A 27,623-nucleotide genomic window follows, 5' to 3' on the forward strand; every position below is an offset into this window, starting at 1 on the left:
ATTTAGTAATGCGAATATTTAACACCCCACCCCCAAACAAATTTTTTTACAACGAAGCTTAGAAAATTTGTTTTTAGCAGTGGGTCTTTTAAAGTCAGATTCCCTAGACTTCCTATATTACTATGTTTATTCTTTAATATATATATTTATTTTTAATTTTAAAAAGAAAACAATAAACAAGAAGGACATAATTCACCCCATAGAAAAACATGACTCAAAAATCCGAGAAAACATGCAAGAGTGGAAAACGTGAATTATGTTTAAACGTGGACTTAGGCTCCGGTACTTACAGCCACACACTCCATAGGGAGGGCCCGATTACCTTAATGGTGCACTCTCCAATATATGGAAATGAAAGGAAATGCACCAAACACAAAAGTTGAGTCGTTTATAGTCAGATACTCGAGACTTTATCTAGACGTATGTATGAACATGCAGTTTATCATATATCAACAACCGAAATAATTGTGGATCATTCTATAAATAAATATCACAGAAAACATATCCAAACACAATCAAGCACCAAGATTTCCTATGACTCAACCTAGTGAAATGAAAGCGAAGTCGGATAACCATATTATGTAACCTATCATGCACCTTATTTTTCATTTTTGAATGAGTGGGTGTTCTAGTAAATAAGTGTGGAAAAGTGAATGGTTGTGGAGAATATGGTGGATATGGATAAGTTGTAGAAAGACAGCCTGTAAACAATGAGGATGTGGTTTTAGCACAAAACTCATTCATTGTGTGTGTAGGGACTGTCTCAATTTTGAAAATGAAGGTGTCAAATGGTTTGTCCTTCTGAAGTAGTTGTTTACTAGGTGGATTTAAAAAATTATGGAGCACGGGAGAAACAAAAGGGTCGAGTGCAAACTCGGGATTCCTTTGAAAGGGTGGGAGGAGGGGAATCGAGGTGGATGTTGTGCAAAGTAGTTCTTGATAGGGTGATTCATCACCTGCTCGAAGAAACTCATCAAATTGCTCATCTAGATTGGTCATATCCTCGTTACTATGATAGTCCTCTACATCTTTGAGAAAGTCATCTATCTCATCCTCATCCGTAATATGTGTATCGACTAGTGTAGGGATGGAAATGTTGGAGTCTGAACTTCCAAAGGAAAGAAATTTGGGCATATGATTATCGGGAGCGTGTTGTTGAAATAATCTCGAAAGCAACGCCTCTGGATCATGCTAACCTCTCCATCCATAGGCGAATCGGGTAACCGTGGTCTTTGTTTTAAAAACATTGACTTCAACAAGCAAGATGGCCAAAAGACATGGACATTGAACCATCGCGCAATTAATGAGCGCATTGGCAGTTGCGAGTAAAAGGTCGCCCTAAGATGATCGGACAGAGTCATTAACGACTTACGGTCGAGGATGACAAAATCAGCCGGATAGTAAAAATCCTGAATTTTTACCAGAACATTTTCGACGACACCCTTAAGATACTTAATAGACCGATCAGCTAATTGCAACGTCATTCTAGTGGGTTGCATCTCGTCTAGACCTATTTGTCTATACAAATAAAATGGGAGTAAGTTTACACTAGCCCCCAAGTCTAATAACGCGGTCGTCGTATAAGAATCTCCTAAGGTGCATTGTATAGTTGGACGACTAGGGTCCTTGTACTTAACAATTCCATTATGTTCAGATAGAGTTGGGAATTGTTCTGTTAAAAAGGCGTCTTTTGGTATATTGGTCTTACGCCTAGTAGTACACAATTCCTTAAGAAACTTAGCATGGTGTGGTAGCTTTTTTATAGCTTCGAGGAAGGGAAGGTTTATAGTTAGATTCTTGAAAACATCCCTAATCTCCTCATAATTTGTATCCTTAGTTAACATGGCTAATTTTTGTGGAAACGGTGGTTTCTGTTTATATTTAGCAATGGTATTACCTGGATGTTTAACCGTGGCTTCCTGTTTCTTAGGTTTTGTTGTAACTGGTACCTCTACAGTGGTAGGCTCTTCAGTTTCTATTTCGGTATCTAGTAATATAGTAGGTGTAAGGGCTACTGGTGGGGTAACTATAGGCATAGTTACTTTGTTATCAACCACTCTGCCAGAACGGAGAGTGGTGATGGCCTTTAGCTCACCTACATTTTCATATTCACTACTAGTATTATCGGTTACCTCAAAGGCTGTATTTGTTGTTTTAGGATTAGGTATTTCATGACCTGGCAACACACCTTTGGGTTGGGCTTTATCTTGAGCCAACTGTTTGGTTAAATTATTAACTGATTGTAGAAGTTGTTGGTTAGATTGAGCCATGGTTTGGAAAAGTTTTTGGCTCACTTGTATGAAGGTGTCAAGACGATCCGGTTGTGTGGGTGTAGTAGTCACGGGTGGTGTGACTGGAACTAGTTCACGTGAATTATTTATGGGTGCATTTTGATAGTTATTATTTACCGGAACGATACCTCTATTAGCATTATAATTATTATAACTACCTTGACTTTGTGCTTGACCTTGTCGAGGTTGCACTTGGTTGTTATAATTATTAAAATTCCCCTGACCCTGTCCTTGTCGTAGTGGGGCTTGGTTAAAGCTGTGTGTAGGCCTAACATATTGATTATTGTACCCTTGAGGTGTGACGTTTTGGTTATTTCTCCAACCGAAGTTAGGATTTTGTCTCCAAGGGGCGTTAGGTTCACTATTAATCGAACAAGCCTGTTCATAGGCTATAGGACAGTGGGAGTCGGGATGCTCAAGGCTCCAACAGAAACTACATGGATTTGAATTTACATTCATGACGGGAATAGGATTTTGTTGAACCGAAATGGGCTCTACCTTTTTAGTGAGTGATTCGATTAGAGTTTTTAGCTTAGGATCGTGTTTAATTTCAAACATACCGGCGGCCTTAACTGTATTAAAGGAACTAGCGGAGCGGTGGATATCGTCACTACCCCCCCAGTTGTTATTTCACTTAGTTTGGTCCTCTAAAAATTTTTAAGCCTCCGAGGCTCCTTCGCTTAAGAAACTGCCCCCATTCATTATGTCAAGGACTTCTTTATGGTGGTGTAGAAGTCCTTTGAAAAAGGCACGAACTAACGTGTCTTTCGCTAAGTTATGATGTGGACACTCTATAAGGAGATCGGTGAAATGATTCCAAGCCTCTGAAAATGTTTCATGAGGATTTTGTCGAAAGAAATAAATCTTGGAAAGCATCTCATCCATCTTTAGGGGTGGATAAAATGGTTGGATAAAAATGTTCCATGAAAAACCACCTTTAATTTAATTTGTTGAACAAGTTTTAGGACTTGTTCAATCCCCACGATAAGGTTTTTCATGGTCTAATCCATGAAAAACGGGTAACAAATTAAAAATATTTGGGGGATTCGGAAATCCCCAATCGGGTCCGCTTAGAACGATGCAAGATTTGGGGCTATCGCCAAGGCTTTGTAGAAGTCGAGAGGCCTCCTCTTCGTCGAGCAGCATCAGGTTGATGTGTGTGAAATAGTAGCTAGAGGTGTAGTGGGTGGTATACTAGATAGACTTGTTTGTAATCTAGGTGTTCATACAAGGCTAAAACCAAACTTAGCTAAACACATCAACACTCCAAACAATTCTGATATACTAGTATAAACCTCTAACAGAGAGAGGCGAGGTGTGGAAGAAAGGAATACCTGATTGCGTCCTTGCTTCGCTTATGAATAGCGTCTTGTTTACGTGTTCGATTCGTATATAATGAGAGTTAGAACACTGAAAAATATGAAAGATCAAAGTTCGAATCAAACCGAATCAAAATCAAAACAAAAATTTGCTAAAGTGAAGTCTTTCGGTGTATCTTAAATTCCAGAGTTTAAGGGCTGGTCGCGCCGAGGTCCGATGAGTTTAGAATGGTCGCTCAAGGAAGAGCTTGGTAATGTAATTTCTGACCCGGAATTTTCAACTCTGAAATGGACAACCACAGTACGAATCAAACATGGGTGGGTGGGTGAAATGGGACTTTAAGAACAGTACTAACACTACGAAAATAATACGAAAGTGAAACTAATATGGCAGCGGCGCCATTTGATAAAAGATATGATTGATAGTTTACCTACGAAATGAACGATGAAACTCAAAACGTAAGTAAACTAAAACTATCTTATGTGCCTATGTTTATCAAAGATTCTACTCTCAATCCTATGAGATATAGTGGAGTAGAGTGATTCGTTCCACTCCTAGTCCTTCCGCATGCTGTGTTCTCACGTGTAAGTAATCTAAACTTAAAGTCTAATGAGAGATTTACGAAAAAGGCAACTAGACTACGATGCAACTACCCACGAAATGCAACTAGTCGACGATGGGAATAACTAAGGGAATGCTACGTTGATTCGATGATAAGGAGTTAGAGGGTAATGGATTCCACCTTAACTCGACTTAATCCTATTAACTACAAATCATCGTAATCCGAATTGAATCGCCGCGAGAACAATTGGTTATTCCTAATCCCTAATTACACATGGCATTTCTACCAATTAATAACTAGCATGTGAGCGATTAAACCCATTCTCATGGTGAACTAAACGCGTTTCTAGAGTGGAAAGGAAATTACGACGAATCTACGTTAATCGGAATCAAGCTTTCATCAAGGCTTCTCAACCCCCTCAAATGGAGGTTTAGCTGAGAATCATTACGCAATCATTTCCGATTGAATTTAAACTAAACATGATATAAAGAGTTGAAATTTACTTAATTAAACAATAATGAAATCTAATTTAATGACTAAAATGCAATAAGGACAGGAATTGAAATTGGATCTAGAAATGGAAATGACAAAAATCGAAGTTGATAGAAATACTACTTTATTGACCTAATCAAAATGAAGAACAAGATTCCAAGGTTTAATCTAATACAATAATTGGATTTGAAACTACACTTAATCAAAAACAATTAAATAAAACTAGATCTAGAAGCTATTTTAATGGCTACTTTCTATTCTAAGCTACTTTTATTTTGTAACCTAAAAATCTACACTTAACAAAGAATTAAGCTTTTGTTTTTATACTTTCAGATCCAAAAATCGTGCATGGGCTTGGAGCCATGTTTTGGGCCAGATTCTCAGGCCCAAAACCCAATTCTTTCAGTCCAGAAAGGCCTTTTCAGCTGCAGTTGGCTTCAACAGACTTTCCATCCACTTCTGCTTCTCTGATTGGGTCAAGCCTTAGACCATTGGAAAGCTATTTCTGAGTCGGTCGTTTTGACATAAGGTAGGCCCCATTCCGAGGTCTGAGTCCAAAGATATGTCTTTCGGAAGTTCTGCTGACTTTGTGTGCTGTTTCTGCCCGCGTCGACTTTTCAGCTTTTGACCGGGCTTTTAGAAAGGCTTTGTCTTCTCGAAACTTGGCCTTCAATCACGGAACTCCTTAGTAACCGACCTTTGCTCCTTTATCTCGCTAAAGTGGCACATTTCTACACATAATGGACTTTGAAGCCTGAAATGCATAAAAACACGTAATCAGTGTTAACTCTTAATTATTACTCACATAATTGGTCTAAAAGTATGACTGTTAAAGGGTTAAAACTACAGTTTTGGGCTCTTATCAAATCTCTCTCTGACTTTTACAAAACCTTGAACAATAGCCCTAAATTTTGCATCGTTCTATTAGACCCAGTGGGGGATTTCCGAATCCCCAAAAAAATTTAATTTGTAACCCGTTTTTCATGGGTTAGACCATGAAAAGCCTTATCAGCACATGCGTAGGATTGACCAAGTCCTTACTACATTCCACCATCCTATGGTCGGTGCTGAACAAATTAAACTAAAGGTATTTCCCTTCACTTTAGCCGATAAGGCGGCGTCTTATGTAACTGCCCAAGCGCCAAATTCTGTGGACTTGTGGCCTAAACTTGTTCAACTATTTATAGAACATTTTTACCCACCACTGAAGACCGATGAAATACTTTCCAAGTTTATTTCTTTTGACTGAATCCTCATGAATCATTTTCAGAGGCTTATAATAGTTTCACCGATCTACTTATAGAATGTCCACACCATAACCTCGCAAAAGACACGCTACTTTTCTGGATGAGCATCTGTATGCTATATTTTATACACCATGGTATGCTGACATTGTGAATTATTTAGCGTATGATGTTATTCCTTATGATTGGTCAAGATATGAACGTAAGAAGTTCTTGGCCAGAGTTAAGCTATACTACTGGGATGAGCCCTACCTTTCCAAATATTGCGTGTATCAAATTATTCGTCGTTGTATTCCCCAATAGGAATATAATGAGGTTCTCTCATTCTGTCATGACAAAGAGTGTGGTGGCCATTTTAGTGGTACGAAAACAACTGTTAAAATTCTTCAATGTAGGTTTTATTGGCTTACTCTCTTTAAAGATGCCCAAGTGCATTGCAAGACGTGCATTCGTTGCAAACAACTTGGGCGAATCACGAAGCGTAATATGATGCCATTGAATCCAATCATGGTGGTAGAAATTTTTGACGTATGGGGCATTAATTTAATGCGTCCCTTTCTAGTTTCCACGATTTCATTTATATTCTAGTCACCGTGGATGATAAGAGCCCAAAACTGTAGTTTTAACCCTTTAACCATCATACTTTTAGACCAATTATGTGAGTAATAATTAAGAGTTAATACTGATTACGTGTTTTATGCATTTCAGGCTTCAAAGTCCATTATGTGCAGAAATGTGCCACTTTAGCAAGATAAAGGAGCAAAGGTCGGTTGCTAAGGAGTTCTGTGAATAAAGGCCAAGATTCAAGGAGACAAAGCCTTTGTAAAGCCCGGTCAATAGCTGAAAAGTCAACACGGGCAGAAATAGTGCACAAGTCAGCAGAACTTCCGAAGGCCGTATCTTTGGACTCAGACCTTGGAATTGGGAGTATATTATGTCAAAACGACCGGCTCGGAAAGCGCTTTCCAATGGTCCAATCCTTGACCCAATCAGTGGAGCAAAAGTGGATGAAATATCTGTCGAAGCAAACTGCAGCTGAAGAGCCCATTTTGGACTAAAGAAATTGGGTTTTGGGCCCGATTTTCCGGCCCAAAACATGGCTCCAAGCCCATGCACGATTTTAGGATCTGAAAGTATAAAAACAAAAGTTTGACTCTTTGTTAGGAGGTAGATAGTTAGGTTAGAAAATAAATTAGGTTAGGATAAGAAAAGTAGCCATTAAACCTTAGTTCTAGATCTAGTTTTAGATTAATTAATTAGTTTATTTCTTGAGTATTGAATCATTGTTTTTATTGTTCATTAGATTAATAAGTAGTTGTTATTCATTCAATCGTATCTTGTTCTTATTGTTCTATTAGATTTATAAAGTTAATTACTTATTCCATAATGACATGTTCTTATTATTGTTCTTGTGTTGAGAATGGTAGTATAGAAATTTCACATCAAATCATTACTCTCACCATTGTTCATTTTGGGTTTGATTAGTTGAATTCAATTTAAGTCTAGACAGTTAAGAGTGGAACGAATCCTTACTCATTATATTGCATGATTATGTTTTGAGAATAAGAAGAATTGATTTAAACGTAAGAACGGTAGGATTACGCATTAGTATTGTTAACATTAATATTTATGATTCTACTATTTTTACGGTTATCAATTGGCGCCACTGCCATCTTAATCTCGTTCAAGACAAGAATTCAATTGCTTGAATCCAAGGGGCAATTCCCCATTCTCTACCCACCCACCCTTTTAATTTTTCATTCTTATTTCTTGAATTTTCGGAACTGTTCACTGTTTTAGGCATAGGGGCTGCGGATTCACAGAGAAAAACACTACGGTGAAGGTATTTCTAAATTTTCGAAAATTATGAAAATTTTCAGACATAATATTTAATACGTTGTTGATTTACTGGAATATTTTCAGATTTTTCAAAATTGGGTTACCTTGTGAAAAAAATACGATCTTTATAGTGCTGCATTTCAGTTTTCACACCGTATGTTCTTGAAAAATAGACGAGTAAGGTTACTTAGGGAGTTCTAAAAATTCTATAATTTTTACAGGAGTATCTATCCTAAGTCAGGAGTTTGTAGTAAAAATTTGACGAGTTTTTTATTTGTTTTGACCTCCTAAATAGTAGAGTGTTTCCAGTGTATTTCTGCAGTGTTGCAAACACTTAATATCTAGAACACCAGCCGATAAGGAGAGGTTGTAAAACTCCAATTGCTCTAAATTTTTTACAAGAACAAGTAGGATCTGTCAGGAGTCTCTAGTAAAAATTTGGAAATTTTTGGCTTTGTTTTGATGGGTTAACTATTCAGTTGTTTGTATTGTGTCCGAAAATTGTTTCGCAAACTTTGCAGGGCAGTAGAGGGACTTTCATAGCTCCGATTGATCTGAAATTTTACAGGCTACTTGATAGACGTCTTAGAAAATTATTGTAAAAAGTTCAAAGTTTTTAGAGTAAGATAAAAGGCGTAAAACTCGAAAACCCTGAAGCGCGACCCGCGCTCAAAACACTGGACATTCGAAAACCCTGAGCCGCACCTGCGCCCTAAGCAAGCGCACCTATGCTCAAAACACTGGAAGTTGAGCGTGACCTGCGCCCATACCGAGAGCGACCCGTGCTCAAAACACTAGAACTCGAATTTGAACTGAGCGCACCTGCGCCCTCAGCTGATTTTGCCGGATTTCCGCAGGTTTGATTCAAATTTTCAATTTTCAAGTTTTTCAGTGTTCTAACTTGTTATATACACTGAACATGCGTGAACAAGACGCTATTTATAAGCGAAGCAAGGACGCAATCAGGTATTCCCTTCTTCCACTCCTCGTTTCTTTTGTCAGAGGAGTTTTAATTCTAGTATAATCAGGCTTGTTTTTCGTAGACATAAATACCACACGCCTATCTAAGAATTTCACACACACCCACGATATAATGGGTGAAGAAAGAGAGACTCCTCTCTCGACTTCTAAAGCCTTTGGCGATAGCCCTAAATCTTGCATTGTTCTAGCAGACCCGATTGGGGATTTCGAATCCCCCAAATATTTTAATTTGTTACCCGTTTTTCATGGTTTAGACCATGAAAAACCTTATCAGCACATGCGTAGGATTGAACAAGTCCTAACAACATTCCACCATCCCACGGTTGGTGTGGAACAAATTAAACTGAGGGTATTCCCTTTCACCTTAGCCGATAAGGCGGCGTCTTGGTTAACTACCCAAACGCCAAACTCTGTGGACTCATGGGCTCAACTTGTTCAATTGTTCATGTAACAGTTTTACCCACCACTGAAGACAGATGAAATACTTCACAAGATTCATTTCTTCAGCCAGAATCCTCATGAATCTTTTTCAGAGGCCTGGAATCGTTTCACTGATCTTCTCATTGAATGCCCGCATCATAATCTTGCAAAAGACACGCTTGTTCATGCTTTCTTCAAGGGGCTTTCACATTATCATAAGGAGGTTCTAGATATCATGACTGGGGGTAGTTTTCTTATTTAAGGAGCCTTGGAGGCTTATAAATTCTTAAAGATCAATCTAAGAAGAACAACAATTGGGGAGGTAACGATTCCTCCCGCTCCTCTCCTTCTTCTCTTGAGATTAAATATGATCCTGAGCTTAAAACTCTTATCGATGCCCTCACTAAAAAGGTAGATGCCATCTCGTTTCAACAACAACCTACTCGGTCATGAATATTAACTTTACTCGTTGTAATGTGCATTTGTAGTCTTGAGCATTCCGATTTCTATTGTCCTCTTGTCTATGCACAAACACCACCACAACCATCACACTTCAACCGGTTAACTCAACATCAAGGACAAGGGAACTTAGGTGACCGAATAGAGGTTTAGTACCCATAACCCAAAACTATCAACATCAAGACATGAACGCTCAACAAGCTTTAATTCCAATACAACCATCTACAGACAAAGTAGTAGTGACCTTGTTGGAGAAACAAAATCAAATTATGCAACAAAACTCCAAATTGATGAAAGATCAAAGATGATCAAAACTCTAATATGATGAAACAAACGATGCAAATGATGCAGTCTTTTGTGCCAAAAGGTTATTGACATGTCTTCTAACCAAAATAATAACCAAACCCGGCGTGTTTCCAAGTCAAGCAAAGGCCTAATTCTAAGTCAACAAACACCGCCTTTGAAATAAACAGTATTTACTGTAATGGTAATATAAACCAAGGGGACCTACAGGCAGTCACTACCCATCGTTCAGGGCGAGTAGTTGATAACCAAGTGACTATGCCTAAAGATTACCCGCAAACTAAAAATGATACCATACCAAATACTATAATAGAAACTGAAGACCCTACAACTGTAGAAGTACCAGTTAAACCACAACCAAAAGGGAAAACATTAAAAGACCCAATAATAGAAAGTGAAGACCCTACACCTGTAGAGGTTCCAATATGGACACCTAGATGGAAAACGGATAGAGATAAAGCAAAGACTAATAATACTTTTATCCCTTCTACTAAAAATAGCGATAAAGCACCATATCCCCAAAGACTAGTTGTGTTTAAAAAGGACAAGAATTTTGATGAGATTAGGGAAGTGTTTAAAAATTTGACTATAAACCTACCTTTTCTAGAAGCTATAAAAAGTCTACCTGGACACGCTAAGTTTCTAAAAGAGTTGTGCACCAAGAAGAGGAAAACCAACATACCCCACGAATCATTCTTAACTGAACAATATGCCTCTTTATCTGAACATAACGGAATTGTTAAGTACAAGGACCCAGGTAGTCCTACTGTACAATGCACCTTAGGTGATACCTTCATAACAACTGCTTTATTAGACCTGGGGGCGAGTGTTAACTTACTCCCTTTTTATTTATATAAACAACTAGGTCTAACAAAACTTCAACCAACCAAAATGACTTTGCAGTTAGCCGATCGTTCTATTAAGTATCCCAAGGGTGTAGTTGAAAATATTCTCGTTAAAGTTCAGGATATTTACTATCCAGCCGACTTTGTTATTCTTGACACAAAAGTTGCTCATGATTCCATTCACATCATCTTAGGGCGTCTTTTCTTGGCAACCTCCAATGCCCAAATCAATTGTCAGGATGGCTCAATGACTCTTTCTTTTGGAAATCTTTCTGTAGAAGTTAACATGTTTAGACAAAAACAGGGACAACTAGGTTTGCCTGTAGAAGGGGAAGTGAAGTCCATTGAGAGTTTTGTACCTCACATTAGTGTGGCTGACACTTTAGTCCCCACACTAGTAGATACCCCTCTTATGGAAGAAGACAAGGATCACAATTTCTACTCCCTAGACGTAGATAACATCAAGAAGGATTTCCTTTGACTCTTTTGCAACCCTTCTTTTTGCTGCCTCATGAAGTTCTCTCCTATTGACATCCATTCATCTCTTGGCCGCCATGACGGAAGAAGAATTTTTTGCCCTCTATCCCAGTGATTCTTCTTACCCACCTATTGAGGAATGTCTTGCATATCTCAAGGCCTCTGATGATATAGACCTAAGAACACTAGTTGAACACCATTCACCCACCTCACATCCTCATGTCACTCATTCACCTTCCATCACAAATGTTCCTCACCCTCTACCTTTCCAAAGAACCATTGAGTTTGTACTTGACCTTGGCGTTTCTCCTATGCTTCATAACTATCTAAAATCAACTGGTGAAGAAGTAACACCCAAGGACAAGCCACCTGACACTTTTTCATTTTTTCCATTTTTTCTTTCTCAAAATTATCCACATCCTATGTATCTTCCACAACCATCAATTTTCTCACGTTCATTTACTTGGCATCCTCTTCGTAGGAGGACAAAGAAGAAACTGTATGCTCGATTAGGTTTTAGATCTATAAGGCTTTGCTCTCATTCCACTAAGCTACGTTATAGGAAATCTTGGTGCTTAATTCTGTTTGATGGTGCATTCCATGTTAATTATTTGTGGAAAGACCCACAACTTTTTCAATTGTTGATATATGGTAAACTGCATTTTAATACATATATATTATATAAAGTCTCGAGTATCTGACTATAAAAGACTCATTTTTTTCTTCAGTGTACTCCATTCCAATCTTATGTTATGGGAGTTCACCATTAAGGCAACCGGACCCTCCTTTTAGAGTGAGTGGTTGTAAGTGTCGGATTCTTAGTCTACGTTTCATGTGACTCACTCATTTATCTCTTGCACTTTTTCTCGTGGATTGAGTAGTGCTTCTCTATGGAGTGAGTCTCATTTTTATTTCTTTATCGTAATTTTGTATTGTTTTTCTAAAAATCAAACATATAAAAACTAAATAAAATAAAAACATAAACATATATTAGTAAGTCTAGGGAATCTGACTTTAAAAGACCCAAGTTTTCGTACAATACCAACTTTCTAGAGTATAGGCCAAACAAAATTTTCAAACTTAAAAAGAGTTTTCCAATTTTGTTTGGGGGTGGCGTATTTTGGTATTCATTTCAAATCATGTTGCCACCCTAAGCCTGTCATGTTTACTCCAGTAGAGTTTGTGTTAGTTAGTACGTACCAGTTTAATTTTTTTTTGCACGCAAATAAGGAATTTTATTAGAAAGAAGAGAAAATGAGGTACATCCCTTTACACCGAAGTTACTCAAACCTATAATAAGTCCTAAAAGGACTTTCTATATTGGTTACAAAGTCAGGCCTACTCAAACCCCATGAAATGGTTCCTAAAGGCATTGAAGAGCCCTTCTTGGCTGCTGAGTCAGCTCCAAAATTTCCCTCTCTCCAGATATGTGAGACTTTAAGCTCTTGTAAGTTCCTGGTTGCATGCTTCCAACGGGCTCTAAGTGACCATGGTATGTCATTCCCTGAGAATGCCGTGACCGCCGCCTGTGAGTCCGCCTCTATCCATATTCTATTCCTGTTCATATCTTTAGCTTTCTCTGCTGCGTAGACAATAGCTGTGCACTCAGCTTGAAAAGAGGTAACTTCACCGAGCCCAACTGCTAGAACCCCCATGATTGCTAAGTCCTTATTTCTGAAAATTACGCCAGCACCCCCTCTAGTTGGGATGCCCTGAACTGACCCGTCAGTGTTACATTTGATGACCGAGCCCATAGGTGGATACCAATGTACTTCTTTGATACCTTGGAGTGGGGTGCCTTTGCTCTTCACTTGGAGTCTGCTGAGAATTCGGAGGTCCCGGACACTATTGTACATTCTGCCCATAGGTGGACACTATTGTACGTACCAGTTTAATTGTGCTTCATATTATCATATCATCTTTACAATATTTCTGTTATAGGTACTGCCAATTTTTGCAACGTTTCTATGGTAAATTCTTTTCTTATCTCTTTACACTTTGAGGACAAAGCGTTCGATTGTTTGGGGGTGGGATAGAAACATTTGCAAAAATTAGACACTTTTAGGATGTAAATTACGCATTTTTATTTATAAAATGTTAAAAATTATAAAAATTAGTTAGTTACATAATTTAATTGTGCTATTGAATTGTTTCATTAACCCCCTTCTCCCAAATTGTTTGGGGGTGGTATAGAAATACGATGTAAATGTTAAACACATATTAAGTTGTATATTACGTATTATTTTTCTTAAAAATAATAAAAATAAAAATAAAAAGTTTATGCTATACACTTAGGAATATTGGTATTGTTTCTTTCTCTATGCTCTTAATAATCTAGAAGTCTCACGTAGCTTTTGCATTAGAATAGTTTTTAGAAACTTAGGTTAATATGTAGGTAATAATCTTTGCATCTATCTATAAATATATTACATGAGTATCTATGATTGTTTGGCAGTAAGTTTTTGAAATCTAGGCTAGAGTACTTATTTTACAAATCCTGTGAGAATATAGCCTAAAGCCTTATATGAGTGAAACATTTGAGAAATGACACAAGGGAGAAGTATATTCCGAATAGAGAAATCACACGTCCACTTGCTTGACCACTATACCATGTCCTAAGAGAGAATTTAGGCCCTTTTTGGATCGATATAGCTAGAAATTCTGACCTAAGTATATTTTCCACTAGTCGCCCCACTGAGCCTTTCATTAGCCCTTCCACAAACCACAATTCCTTTACCCTGTTACAAAAACAAAACAAAATATTAAAAAAAAAAAAAAAAATCAACCTACCCATTTTAGAATAAGTCTGAGAATAGGATGAGTGAAGAAAAGAGAAGAGAAAAACCTGTGTAAACAAAAATTAGTTAGTTGCTTCAGAAAAGAAAAAGAAAAGAAGTTTCCATCCAAAGAAAAGAAAAAAAAAAATAGAAATAAAATAAAAACTCCAAAAATAGAATAAAAGGAGTCGAAAAGCCAAAAGAAAAAGGCTAAGGATGGAAACAAAGTGTAGAAGCAAAAGAACAAGGTTTTCTCTAGTTATGTAATATGAAGACCCTATTATCTCAGACTTGTCTTTTTGAATATCCATTTCCTTCATTCTTAAACCATCTCCTAATCCCATGAACACCTAATAAAGACCTCTAGCTCAATTAGGAATAGGTTAGTGGGATAGTAAAGTGACAGATGTGTTTGATCAACTTCGGCTTCCTTGTGTGTCATTGAGATTGTAAGGTAAAGTATGCCCACTGCGACTTTGGAGTAGCAAAACTTGAGTGGAAAAATCGAGTGATTTTTGTCTTGACTTTATGTGAGAACCTACTTAAGGACGCTTATTCCAAAGTTTGAGAAACGGACACATTCTTGCATTTCATAGCATTACTCATTGTATATATGTTTATTAAGTAGATGATTGATTACTATGCATATATTAGCTTAGGTTTCGACATGATTATTACGTATTCATTGCTAGTGAGATGTATAGATAATTGAGACATAAATAAGGAAACAATAGTTTTATTTCTTAGTCGTTGTAGTATAGATGAAGTTTGTGAGTACCTTCTTTGGAAAACTCTCACGCGAGACTATAACTTCGCCCACTAGGGAATTCCTAGTGGTTTAAAGGCCTTGTTGCATATGGTTAATGCAATCGCGACTTTCAATAAACGAGAGTAGATGGAACTCCATTTTTGGTCAGTTATTCTAATTTCTCATCTTTGCTTGAGGACAAGCAAAATGCTGTTTGGGGGTGGTTTGATAAGAGCCCAAAATTGTAGTTTTAACCCCTTAACCATCATACTTTTAGACCAATTATGTGAGTAATAATTAAAAGTTAATACTGATTACGTGTTTTTATGCATTTCAGTCTTCAAAGTCCATTATGTGCAGAAATGTGCCACTTTAGCGAGATAAAGGAGCAAAGGTCGGTTGCTAAGGAGTTGTGTGAATAAAGGCCAAAATTCAAGGAGACAAAGCCTTTGTAAAGCCCGGTCAAAAGCTGAAAAGTCAACACGGGCAGAAACAGTGCACAAGTCAGCAGAACTTCCGAAGGCCGTATCTTTGGACTCAGACCTCGGAATTGGGAGTATCTTATGTCAAAACGACTGGCTCGGAAAGAGCTTTCTAATGGTCTAAGCCCTGACCCAAGCAGAGGAGCAAAAGTGGACGAAATATCTGTCGAAACCAACTACAACTGAAGAGCCCATTTTGGACTAAAGAAATTGGGTTTTGGGCCCGATTTTTCGGCCCAAAACATGGCTCCAAGCCCATGCACGATTTTCGGATCTGAAAGTATAAAAACAAAAGTTTGACTCTTTGTTAGGATGTAGATAGTTAGGTTAGAAAATAAATTAGGTTAGGATAAGAAAAGTAGCCATTAAACCTTAGTTCTAGATCTAGTTTTAGATTAATTAATTAGTTGGTTCTAAGACTCTAGTTTACATGGACCATGCAACCCTTAGGTACCTTCTCGCAAAGAAGGATGCTAAGCAGTGATTAATCCGATGGATTCTTCTCCTGCAAGAATTCACATTAGAAATAAAGGACAAACGAGGGGTCGAAAACGTAGTTGCCGACCACTTATCTAGACTTACAAACGACGATGATAGTGATTCTGACTCCATACCGGACTCTTTCCTGGATGAGCATCTATATGCTATATTTTCTGCACCATGGTATGCTGACATTGTGAATTATTTAGTGTATGATGTTATTCCTTATGATTGGTCAAGATATGAACGTAAGAAGTTCTTGGCCAGAGTTAAGCTATACTACTGAGATGAGCCCTACCTTTCCAAATATTGTGCGTATCAAATTATTCGTCGTTGTATTCCCCAATAGGAATATAATGAGGTTCTCTCATTCTACCATGACAAAGAGTGTGGTAGCCATTTTAGTGGTATGAAAAGAGCTGCTAAAATTCTTCAATGTAGGTTTTATTGGCCTACTCTCTTTAAAGATGCCCAACTGCATTGCAAGACGTGCATTCATTGCCAACAACTTGGGCGAATCACGAAGCGTAATATGATGCCATTGAATCCAATCATGGTGGTAGAAATTTTTGACTTATGGGGCATTAATTTCATGGGTCCCTTTCTAGTTTCCCACTGTTTCATTTATATTCTAGTCACTGTGGACTACGTGTCTAAATGGATAGAGGCCATGGCTTGCCGTAGCAATGACCATAAGACAGTTGTGTTTTTTGTTAAAGAATATATTTTATGTCGATTTGGCATTCCCAAAGCCATCATTAGTGATGGTGGAACACATTTTTGCAACATAGTTGTTGCATCTCTAGTGAAAAAGTATGGAGTTACACATAAAGTTTCTAATAGCGGACAAGTAGAAGTTTCGAATCATCCTCAAACTAGCGGACAAGTAGAAGTTTATAATAGGGAAATCAAAAAGATATTAGAAACAACTGTAAATCCTGATAGGAAGGACTGGTAAAAGCATCTATTTGATGCCTTATGGGCATATAGGACGGCTTTCAAAACTCCTATAGGTATGTCTCCCTTTAGACTTGTATTTGGGAAACCTTGTCATTTGCTCGTTGAATTGGAGCATCGTGCTATGTGGGTTATAAAAAGCCTTAACTTCAATGTCGATGAGGCGGGTGTCAAGCGCAAGTTGCAATTGAATGAGCTTGAAGAAATCCGTAGCGATTCTTATGATCTTGCGAAGGATTATAAAGCTAACATGAAACGTGCTCATAATAAGCAAATCTTGTGCAAAGAGTTTGTGGTAGGTCAAAAAGTCTTGCTTTACAACTCTCGTCTACATATCTTTCTAGGGAAATTAAAAACCTGTTGGTCTGGTCCTTTTCTGGTTACTGAAGTCTCCCCTCATGGGGCAATCACCTTGGTAAATCCCAAGGACAACAGTACCTTTCAAGTTAATGGCCAACGGTTGAAACATTTTCACGAGCTATTGTCCCCTGATGTAGAGGAAGTCTTTTTACAGGACCCTGTCTAAGAGGACTGACCTTTTTCATTGGTGTACTTCTTTTTATTTCCATATATTGGTAAGTGCACCATTCAGGTAACCGGACCCTCCTTATGGAGTGTGTGGCTGTAAGTACCGATCCTAAGTCCACATTAAACATAATTCACGTTTTCTACTCTTGCATGTTCTCTCGAATTTTGAGTCATGTTCTTCTATGGAGTGAATTATGCATTTATTGCTTTATTGTTTTTCTTATATTAAACCTTATTCATAAAAAATAAAAATTGTTAAAATCATAAAAATAGTAATTTAGAAAGTCTCGGGAATCTGACTTTAAAAGACCCGCTTTTAAAACAAATTTTCGAAACTTCGTTGCCAAAAATTTGTTTGGGGGTGGGTGTTCATTTCTGTACTAGATTGTTCAACTTTCCATTTGTGTTGCGTAGGCCGTTTAATTGTTTTTTGATTCAGATTGACTTTATCTATGAAATTAGAGTTCATTCTTTCGGATAACTTACATCACGCACACACTTTGAGGTATTTTCCATCTTCCTATATGTCATCCAAGGTCGGAATAGAGTGTTTTATGGATCATTGGATTGGAAATTCTCTCCTGATCATTTCCATAGATCATTCCCAAAAATTGGACCGGTAATGAAGCGGCAATTTTAGTTTGAAGTTGTGCGAAAAATAGACAAAAATCGTAAAATCAAATTGGGCTTGGGCCCAAACTCGCACGCACATGCGTCCCTTTCCTTTACACCAACAGTTCGCGATTCCATCTCCCACCACCGCCATTAACAAGCTTCAAAAACCTAACCTAAATAAATAAATAAAAAATCTAATTACACCCACGCCAATCAATTATATCAATCCCAAATCTTCTCCAAACTATTCCCACCACAAAAACTTTACAAAAAACAAAAAAAATTGAGGAATTTGAACTGCCGCGCCACCACCGCACCACCACCACTGTTTGGTTAGTGAGGTGGTCTTAAACACCATCCCCACATTCAATTTAAAGCCCTAACTCGTCCCAAATCTTAAAATGGCTCAAAGACGTCGGATTTTGTCGGAGAACGCGTTTACTGCCGACCACTTCGCGCCGTTTTATGGTGACGAGATGGTTAGGAGAGATTGGAGTGGTTTCTGGTACTCGATAGATGATTTTTACCATAAAGATTTGGTCCGACATTTTTAAAGGATGAGGGAGTTAGATGGAAATAGGATTTTTGTTAGGGTGGCTGGGAGGAGGAGGGAAGTATCTACTGGGTTGTTAGCTGAGATTTTAGGCATTCCACCTAGACGCCATCTCGATGCCACACTACAGGATTCGCAATTTACTAGGTTCAAACCTTTCATGAACGTGACTATTTGGGAAGGGAACTACAATGCGAGCTCGCATTGTGTTCGCCATTCGTCTCTAAGAACCAACCAGCTGGCTATAGCTCAGTGGATTGGTAGGAATGTCATAGCGAAGGAGAAAGTCAGTGACATCGGTCTGAACTGCCTTCACATTCTATGGATACTCCAAGAGTAGAAGTACGAGTTCTGTATTTTGGAGTTTTTGGGTAACATGATTAGGGGAGTTGGGAATAGTATTGCACCTCTCGCTGTTTTGATAACCAAGATCATGATGACCTTGAGAAGCGACTCCGACTTCTAATAGGATTTTCCTGAAAGAGCACCAAAATCCTCATATTTATACGGAGTGTATCCAAAGAGTTTGGAGGTTGCCTGAAGAGAGGGTAGTCGAAGAGGATGACTTGGAGGATGAGGAGGACAAGACATGTTTTGATGCCGATGCCTTGGAGAGGTGTAGGTTAGATGCCGAACGCATGGCTGTGATTCATCATGGCATGCGTTCTCTCAATACAATTTGTGAAGACCTCCGAGCTCGGTAGGCTACCATGCATCATAACTTCGAGACTAGTGCCCAGCGCGAGGATGACCGGTGGGAACAGACGAGGGCCGAGATGGAAGCTCAATGTAAGTTTCGAGACGATATGCTTGCACGCTTTCCACCCCAGGGGGGTGCTTTTTCTGAGGAGCAGTCTGTGATGCACGAGTGTCGTCACCGCAGGACGGATGGCTCTGGCCCATCAGGAGCTCAAGAGACATCACCTTCCCATGTCCCTTCTACTACCAGTAGCGAGTGGTTTAGGAATATTATGAGTTAATGTTGTTTTGTATTTGCTTTTTATTTTAGTTCGGATGTTAATTTATGAATTCCGTATTTAATTTGGAATTTGGTTGTTAAATGTTGTTTGAATTTCCGTTTTAATATAATCCGGTTCTTTTTAAATTATGCATTGTTTTTATCATTAATCTCACCTTCCCGAATTGTTTGGGGGTGGTATTATGTATTCTAGCATGATTTTTTATATGATCCTCCGGTTTAGAATTTGTGTTGGAGTGAGGGTTGAGAATATTGCCAATATGGGCATCACTATGAATAGATATTGTGATAGGATCAAATCTCGGTGAATTAGGCAGTTTCTATCCTAAATTCAACCTAAAAGATATGAGGTTTGTTTTGGAATAGAGAATATGGGTTGTTTCCATTTTCGGGTTTGGAAATTTTTTGTTTCCGGTAATTATCTTAAACCTTTTTGGTAACCTCCCAATTAGTTTTAGCAACTTAAAACCTATAAAAACTTCATTCATTCTACACTCACAACCCACATTACACCTTACTGTCATCTCTTACCTTTCACTCCCACGATTCCCATCTTCTTATCCATTTTAGCACTATTATTATTTTCGGGGCCCAAGGCTTCTCGATGGGCGCAACCAAGCCCCTAGGCACTCTCTGACAGAATTTCATCAGAGCGCGACCCGCGCCCATCTTAGGCACAAAGTGAGCGCGACCTGTGCCCAAGTGCCTAGAACTCGAAAATCACCAAGTGCCTAGAACCCTGTGGGCAAGAAAAATTCTTATTTTTTGTGGGTTGTTCCAGGATCCTTCGCAGCTATTCCAGTGAGTTTATTGGGGATGACATTCCCTTGTATCATATCGGAACAGTCTTTTGAAGACTTGTTCCAAAGTGACACCTATGGTGCGTGGTTTCGCGAAGTGATCATTTTAGCAGGATGGGAGCCACTATTGGTAAGTCCTGATAAACTTTATTCTCCCACAGTTACATCGTATTTTTATGAAAATTGTAAGTTCTTTGATAGACCAGATGGAGATTAAGTGTTCTCCATCACCATCGGGGATGAACCAATGGAAATTTCCAGGTTTTTGATAGCCTTTGTGCTTGGACTTGCTATGCCGGCCAAAATACAAGACTCATGGGCCTATTTGGTAGATAATATGTACATGTATAACTATGATGATTTGCATGAGCATTACGGGGCAGGAATATTTAGGATAGAGGACCAAGGGGATTATAACGTCGCCCTTGGTAGCCTGTCTATGAACGTGGGCACTGTTATGTTTTGGATTATGCTAAACATTAGAGGGGAATGGCGTTATTCTTCTGTGAATGACGAAACTTGTGATATTTTCCTTGCTTTAGCTGGGGGACATACACTCTATGATATTCCCCAGACCTTAATGTCTAGTTTAGCCCGAGCCCATGGCAAGAGGCATGAGTACCTTCTTATGCCTGTTTTAATTTGCCGTATAATGCTATGTTTCTTTCCTGTTTTTTGTGCCCGTTTCACGAATTGGGTTGGGGTTGACATTGTGAGACCCACCAATTGTATTATTTGATCCTTTCGTGCAATGACTTGGCAAGGGTGGAGGACACAACCTCATCAGGTTGCGCCTTACACCCCATCCGACCAAGTGGCGCTTGACAGGTTAGTTATAGTAGACGATAAGTGGCGTGAAGCCTGGCAAATTACCATGGCATGGCAGGATGCGAAGGAACCTCATTTCTTTATTAAGGATGAGGAGGAAAATATTTAAACGGGACTTAAGGTTAGTTTTTATTTCAGTTAGTGTCTGCTTATGTCCCAAACTGTAGGATTTTATCGATATCTCATGCATGATTCCTATGATATATACAATTACGTTATACCACATGCATAAAATAGCGCAGCGGAAACAGAAGATCGTACCTTGGTCACAGCTTTCAATTTGAAGTTCCAAGCTTTGATCTACAGGAGAAGATGTTCTTGACACACTCAAGATCTTCTTCTTCTTAACTTTGCTTGAGTCAAGTTCCAACCACGAACGGGAAGCAACCTTTTTTTTTTCACGAACCAAGAACCAAGAACTGACAATGGCTAGGGAGGATACCACCTATGGAATCTCCACAAATTACTGGCTTCTACTTTAGAAAATGTTGGAGGCTGCCATTAAAGGAGAGAGAGCTTTTCTTGTTGTTCAGATTATTAATATGTGAGAGGTGGGGGGTCTATTTATAGAGGTTCCCACCTCCTCAATATTGGATAGGATAGAGTCCTATACTCATCTAATATCAGATAGGATAGAGTTATATACTCATCTAATATCTGATAGGATAGAGTCCTATACTCATCTAATATCAGATAGGATAGAGTTATATACTCATCTAATATCTGATAGGATAGAGTCCTATACTCATCTAATATCAGATAGGATAGAGTCATATACTCATCTAATATCTGATAGGATAGAATCCTATACTCATCTAATATCTGATAGGATAGAGTCCTATACTCATCTAATATCAGATAGGATAGAGTCCTATACTCAGTGGTTTATCCTTATCTTGGTGGGCATCTATCCAACCTTATTTCCAACATCTCCCACTCGCCCACAACGGCGAAGAAGGTTTCTAAGAGAAGCATTTAAGTAGAATGCTTAGCCATTTGTGTGTCTCACACGGCAAATGGTTCGTGTGACCCTAGCACATGTATCATGATATCTGTGAAGTAGCAAGTCGCAATGAAAAGCCACGACCACGGTGATCTACCATGAAAGTGATCTTAAAGAAGATGAATCCGAAAACCTAATATCCGGAGAGTGTGTGTATACCCCAAGATCTGTTTGTTTCATCACTTTGACAAATAGCACTCATCCCTATGAGTCCACACCATAAAGTCAAAACGTATCACATGATTCACAATTATCATCAATTGTCCTGGCCAGGTAGAATCCCAGTGATTGTGTGATAAACCTTCAGTTCTTTTACCCTTTGCACGCAAGTCATTGTCGTCAGAGTTCTACCAACTTCCCAGTATGCATCCAGTCAGCCTTTTAGTAAGAGCTTGTGGGGAGCAAACCAAAGTTACGAGTAGTCCTCTTATTTTCTTGACAAGGTCAAAAGTTCAAGGAGGGTACCATTCGATATGTTTTAAACAAAAAATATATCAATAGAGCTCACATAGCAAGAATTTTAGGGATATTTCTTTTCTTGCTCTCAGGTGGTCAACTATACACATGTTGTGTGAAAACATGTCATGGCAAGAGTATCTAATTTGTTTACTCAACAATAGATATCTGTATGTCCACTCATACCATGCAAGTGTTGTCATCCCTAATGACAATTCCAAGGATACTATGCTCCCACTTGGCAACAACCGTTTGTAGGTTTAGACAGAATCTTCCCTATGAAGCCTGTTTCTTCTTATCCAATTATAAGAAGGGGCATGACTCGGCACTAGGTCCACCCTTCCTATAAGGTTTAGTGACTTGTCAAGCTAAACTCCCATTGTTTAAAATGGAAGTGTGATTTTGTTCATGTGAGTGAACCAATCAACCCTACCGACATACATATGAGATGATAAAGCGATTATAATGAGAATGCAATCGATCCGGAAAGAATGCACTTTTATTCATTAAACCATCAAAGTGTTCTTAACATAATCACATCCTCTTTAACCCAAGCATTTTTACATGTGCAAGGAAGAGTTCCTTTGGAATTGGTTTGGTCGGTGGATCATGAACCATCGATCGATGGATATATGTTGTAGAACCACTTTCTTTTCAGATTATCATTTGTCGTACGTAGTGGTATTTTAACTCTATATGCTTGGTTCTTCCATGGTACTTTGGATCTTTAGCATATGCAAGAGCAGCCATGCTGTCAGTCCAGATGTGAACTGGTTCAGCAGCTCTTGAGAACACTGACAAGTGTTTGATGAATCGTCTGAGCCACACAGCCTCCTGTGTGGCAGAGCAACATGCAATATACTCAGCTTCCATAGTTGAAAGTGCTATGGAAGTTTGCTTCTTGCTGCTCCAGGATATAGCACCTCCATTCATTATGTAGGTATATCCTGAAGTTGACTTCCTCTCATCAAGGTCTCCAGCCCAGTCGGCATCGGAGTACCCAATCAGCTTAAGATCTTTCCCTTGGTAGACAAGTGAGTAGTCCACGGTGCCTTTTAGATACCTCATTATCTTCTTTGCTGACCTTCCGATTAATGCGACCCGTGATTTGTTTGGAACCTTGATACTAACCCAACTGCATAGCAGATGTCTGGCCTTGTACACAACATTGCATACATAAGGCTTCCGACTGCGCTTGAGTATGGTACATTTTTCATAGCCTGAGTTTCAGTAGGATTCTTGGGAGACATTTTAGAACTCAAAGACTCTCCTAGACTTACTGGGAGATCCACTTGCTTACAATCAGTCATGTTGAATCTTTCCAAAACCTTCTTGATATATGTCTCCTGAGACAAAGATAACAAGCGTTTGGGCCGATCACGAGTTATTTTAACTCCTAAGACATAACTTGCTTCACCCATGTCCTTCATTTCGAAGTTTAATGACAACCACTCCTTAGTGGAATTTATCAATGCCTTATTGTTACCTGCTAACAAAATGTCATCCACATATAGAGATAGAATCACAAAACCATTTTTAGATGTCTTGACATATATGCAATGGTCCTCATTTACCATTTCGAATTTGTCTTGAAGCATTGCTTCATGGAATCTCAGATTCCACTGTCTAGAGGCCTGTTTTAAACCATATATGGATCTGTTCAGTTTACACACTTTGTGTTCCTGACCCTTGATTGAAAAACCAGTGGGTTGATCCATATAGATTTCCTCTTGTAATTCTCCATTGAGAAAAGTAGTTTTGACATCCATCTGGTAAAGCTCTAAATCTAAATGGGCAACCATTGACAAGAGGAGACGTATGGAGGCAAATCTCACTACTGGTGAGAAGGTGTCCTCATAGTCTATTCCTTCTTTTTGGGTGTAACCTTTTGCAACAAGCCTAGCTTTGAATTTGTCTATGTTCCCTTCCGCATTTTTCTTGATCTTGAGAACCCACTTGTTCCCAATAGATCTCTTGTTTGGAGGTAGATCAACTAAGTCCCATACTTTGTTTTTCTTCATCGACTCCAATTCTTCCTTCATAGCTTCCATCCACTTACTTGTATTGGACCCAGAAATAGCCTCCTTGAACGTTTTAGGTTCATCAGATATTTCTGTAAGTGCATTGGTCATATTTATCTCCCCTTCAATCTCAAACCGACGTTTGGGGATATGGCCTCTAACACTCTTACGAGGTTGGGATTGATCAATTATTTGACCAATGCCATTGTTACTAGAATCAGGGTTGATGAAAGTTTCATCTTCGCCTTGTTCATCAGCAGTTATAAGGTTATCAACTTCGTAAAGTTGTATATCCTTATCAACCTCAACCCTCATTGGGTATTGATCCTCTAAGAATCGGCGTTACGTGCTTCTATTTACGTGACATGCCCTTGAGTATCCTCCCCTAGGAAGACATACCCCTTAGAAGTCTCACTGTATCTTATAAAGATACACTTCTTTCCAGGAGCACTCAACTTTCCAAATTCTCGATTTTGAGAAGTGACAAAGGCAGCACACCCCCATGGTCTAAGGTAGTTCAAAACGGGTTGTCTACCAGTCCATAGTTCATAGGGTGTTTTGTCAACTTTTTTTTTTTGAAGGAACTAGGTTAAGTATGTGCTTGGCCGTTAACAATGCATCACCCCAAAATGAGATAGGCAAGTTAGCCGAGCCATCATAGATCTAACCATGTCCAAAGGGGGTTCTATTCCTTCTCTCAGAGACACCATTCTGCTGAGGGGTATAAGGAATAGTTAGCTGTCTAGCTATACCCTTATTTTCACAGAGTTCCTTAAACTCATCAGAAAGATATTCACGTCCGCGGTCAGTTCTTAAGGCCTTTATTGTCCTATCAAGTTGATTCTCAACTAAGTTCTTGTACTTTTTAAAATAGTCCAAGGCGTCTGATTTGTGAGACATCAAGTACACGGTCCCATAACGTGTATAGTCATCTGTGAAGGTAATGAAATACAAAGCCCCATGCCTTGCTGTTACATTCATTGGTCCACAGATGTCTGAGTGAATAAGTTGTAAAGGATAAGTTGCCCTTTGGGCTTTCCCAAAAGGTTTCTTGGTGGCTTTTCCAGCAAGACAACTTTCACAGGTTTCCATTTTAACAGAGGTTAAGTTACCTAATAACCCTCCCCTTGCTAAGCGGTCTATCCTATTGTGTCCAATATGTCCTAGTCTAGCATGCCACAATTGGCAACCAACCATTTTAGACATAAAAACTTCAGTTTGTGCTAAGTGTAATGTCATAAAAGAATTCATTAAATAAGCATGACCTATCAAACTGTTATTTAAAGATATCTCAAGCGAGTTCTGGAAAAAATTAAACACATAGGATTCTTGAAGTAATTTCAAAACTGATAAAAGATTTCTCCTAATTGAGGGTACAAAGAGTACTTCTTCAATAAGGATGGATCTCCCACTCGCAAAAATCCAACCTACAAGTGCCCGTGCCCAAAACATCAAGCAACACTTTGGTTTCCCATGTGGACTCTCCGAAGTTCCTTGTGGAAGTTTCGAGGAAATCTTCAAATAGGGACCTATCCCGGCTTATGTGGTGCGTCATTTGCTGAATCTACAATCCAATATTGTGATGAATCGGGAAACATGACAAGATACTTATCACATTGACAAGATTCTTAAAGTAAAACTCACCTCGGGAGAAGGACATGCCTTAGCATAGTGTCCCATCTGATGACAACGGAATCATTCAACACTAGTCATGTCTATCGACTTCCTAGGTTTCTTTTGCTGTGGGTTAGGCTTGGCCTTTTCCTTGCCTTTCCCTTTTCCACTTTTCTTGTTCCAAGGAGCCTTCCTCTTTTTGGAGTTGACAACATTTGCTTCAGTTTGAACAACAGGCTTTTCATTGAGAAGCCTTTGTTCCTCAAGCTCACATTTCCTTTGCACCTGTGCAAAGTTTGTGATACTGTCGTCATGCGTCAAGATAAGACGAAATTGTTCCCAAGTTTTAGGTAAAGACCTAATGACAGCTTGAATTTGCTGTTCATTTGACGGACTGTCCTTGGGCTAACTTCAAAGAACCATGTTTCTCATCACCGTGCAATGTTGTGTCATAGAGGTATGGGGCAGCTTGATAAATTTGTCAAAGCTCATTTGTAGCCTCCTCACCGGTGCAGTAGTCGTACCCCCAAGGTCCGCTTTACTTGCTTCCCATAGCTCTTTTGCCGATCCAAGGCCATCATACCGCATCATGAAGTCATTCCTCATGGTGCCAAGTATGGCAATTCGGGCAACATTATCTTTGCTTGTATACTCATTGTACTTTTAAGTACAAAGAAGATATAAGCAGCTTGTGTTAATCCTTGGTAGGTTACGCTCTTGTCTCGGTTATTACATCAATGACCTTCCTATCTGCGAATTAGCCTAACTTTCCTAGACCAAAGTTCGTAATTCTTATCGTTTAACAAGTCCTTTTCGGGTAGCATAAAGAACGGGGATTTTCCATCGGGTGCCATTCTATCAAGTTTGAATTCCAAAAATAAGATACTACTTAATAAGAATCATATCTTAAATTTAAATCTAAGTAATCCACATTTTCACATATGAGATGATCATGATAATCTACTAGCATGATTCTAGCCATTAAATAAAATCAATGCATTTGACTATCAATAACATAGAATATGCAAAAAATCTACTACTTAAATTTCCATTTCATAAAATTGTTTTCTAAAAAAAAGAGTTTCCTATCTTTCAAAAAACAATGTAGAACTAAACAGAGCTAGTCAACCATGAACATAGAAGCTTCCTGGGTGCCCAGGGGAGTCATCCTCATCCTCACAGTCACTATCAGCCATTCGAAAATTACTTGCCACTTCCTCTGTTTCCTCGTGAGGTGGGAAAATAAACCCTGATGACACATCATATGGATTTGGTTCCTTAGCATCGTCCCATAATCGATGTAGGAGAGATTTAAGTGGTCGAGCCTCATTCCTATCTTGAATAGGACTGGGGCTCTTTGGTGTATATTCTGGTGATGGTGGCTCTGTCTCTATCTTATCGATTTCAAGACAAGAGGCTTTCAAAGTTCTCCTATATTGCTTTTGCGATCATGCGTTTCTTGGAAGCCCGCCTCCCAAGATCTGGTTCGAGTTTTCCTACAAGTTTCGGTCTATGTGACTTAGGCATTGTGCCTTAGTTTTCATATGAC

The 27,623-nt window shown here is 38.8% G+C and overlaps 1 non-coding gene across 1 annotated transcript; it reads left to right on the plus strand.

Annotated features, from left to right (window-relative positions):
- Positions 1-3,063: 3,063 nt before the first annotated feature.
- LOC147493733 (small nucleolar RNA R71) lies at positions 3,064-3,167 on the plus strand. Its single transcript, XR_015200652.1, has one exon. It is a non-coding gene; the product is annotated as a small nucleolar RNA R71 (small nucleolar RNA).
- The last annotated feature ends 24,456 nt before the right edge of the window (positions 3,168-27,623 follow it).

The sequence above is a fragment of the Coptis chinensis genome, chromosome 6, assembly GCF_015680905.1.
Source record: "Coptis chinensis isolate HL-2020 chromosome 6, ASM1568090v1, whole genome shotgun sequence".
NCBI lineage: Eukaryota > Viridiplantae > Streptophyta > Magnoliopsida > Ranunculales > Ranunculaceae > Coptis > Coptis chinensis.